Raw genomic sequence first — 2049 nt, forward strand, 5'->3', positions numbered from 1 at the left:
ATAGGTTTTGTTTTGTTGTCTGTCTCCCCCTTCTAGACTGTGAGCCCGTTGTTGGGTAAGGACCATCTCCATATGTTGCCCCCTTGTACTTCCCAAGTGGTTAGTACAGTGCTCTGCATGCTCAATCAATATGATTGAATGAATGAATCATTTAGTTGTGGTATAGAACTAATCTTTGATTCACTGGGGATTTTACCACAGCTTTTCAGCCTTCCGTACTCATACCTACAGTCCACTTCACATGCACAGTAGTGGTAATAATATTAAGGTTCTTACTGTGTACTCTACTATTGTTCAGTACTGTACTAGGCCGTGGGAATTAGACAAGGTTCCTGTCCCTTTCAGGCTCATAAAGCACCAGTTGTATACATCGTGCTGTTTCATTAAACTTTTAAAGACACTCCTTGATTAAAATAATTATATAGCAATAAAACTATTAACTGTGAGATTTGTTTAAACACTACTCTGTGCCAAACACTGTGGTAAGATCTTGGGTAGATTCAAGGCAATCATTCCCCTAGGTGTTTTCAACTTTAGTTCTAATCTCGGTAAGGATAGTTTGGAATGCAATGAGATGCATTGGTGATTATTAATATTTAAATTACAAGTACTTTTTAAGGGAAAAGTCTCTTAGAGTCTTTCTAGGCAATATTCCCATTTCAAAGATGAGAAAATGGAATTACAGAGAAGTTGAATGTCTTACTCAAGGTGAAACAATGGAGGGCTGTTCCATTTGGAAGTAGTATGCAGATTTCTGGCTCCAAAGACCTTGTTGTCACTCTGCTCACTACCTGTTCCATAAAAAAGTGGCTTGCTGACCTTGAACCTCACTTCAGTGGGTGCGCCCTCATTCTAGTATTCAATCACTGGTATTTTGTGAGTGCTCCTTCTGTGAAAAATGCTGTCCTAAGTGCTTGGAAGAATACAATAGAGAATCAATCAATCAATCAATCAATCAATCGTATTTATTGAGCGCTTACTGCGTGCAGAGCACTGTACTAAGCGCTTGGGAAGTACAAGTCGGCAACATATAGAGACAGTTCCTACCCAACAGTGGTCTCACAGTCTAGAAGGGGGAGACAGAGAACAAAACCAAACATATTAACAAAATAAAATAAATAGAATAGATATGTACAAGTAAAAGAAATCAATAAATAGAGTAATAAATATGTACAAACATATATACATATATACAGGTGCTGTGGGGAAGGGAAGGAGGTGAGACGGGGGGAATGGAGAGGGGGACGAGGGGGAGAGGGAGGAGGGGGCTCAGTCTGGGAAGGCCTCCTGGAGGAGGTGAGTTCTCAGTAGGGCTTTGAAGGGAGTAAGAGAGCTAGCTTGGCAGATGGGCAGAGGGAGGGCATTCCAGGCCCGGGGGATGACGTGGGCCGGGGGTCGACAGCGGGACAGGCGAGAACGAGGCACGGTGAGGAGTTTAGTGGCAGAGGAGTGGAGGGTGCGGGGTGGGATGTAGAAGAAGAGAAGAGAGGTGAGGTAGGAGGGGGCGAGGTGATGGGGAAACCTTGAAACAGAGGGTTAGAGGTTTCTGCCTGATGTGCAGATTGATTGGTAACTACTGGAGATTTTTAAGGACGGGAGTAACATGCCCAGAGCGTTTCTGGACAAAGACAATCCGGGCAGCAGCATGAAGTTTGGATTGAAGTGGGGAGAGACACGAGGATGGGAGATCAGAGAGAAGGCTGATGCAGTAGTCCAGACGGGATAGGATGAGAGCTTGAATGAGCAGGGTAGCTGTTTGGATGGAGAGGAAAGGGCGGATTTTGGCAATGTTGCGGAGCTGAGACCGGCAGGTTTTGGTGACGGCTTGGATGTGAGGGGTGAATGAGAGAGCGGAGTCGAGGATGACACCAAGGTTGCGGGCTTGTGAGACGGGAAGAATGGTAGTGCCATCAACAGTGATGGGAAAGTCAGGGAGAGGGCAGGGTTTGGGAGGGAAGGCAAGGAGTTCAGTCTTGGACATGTTGAGTTTTAGGTGGCGGTCAGACATCCAGATGGAGATATCCTGAAGGCAGGAGGAGATGCGAGCCT

The sequence above is a fragment of the Tachyglossus aculeatus genome, unplaced genomic scaffold (assembly GCF_015852505.1).
Source record: "Tachyglossus aculeatus isolate mTacAcu1 unplaced genomic scaffold, mTacAcu1.pri scaffold_97_arrow_ctg1, whole genome shotgun sequence".
NCBI classification, from domain to species: Eukaryota; Metazoa; Chordata; class Mammalia; order Monotremata; family Tachyglossidae; genus Tachyglossus; species Tachyglossus aculeatus.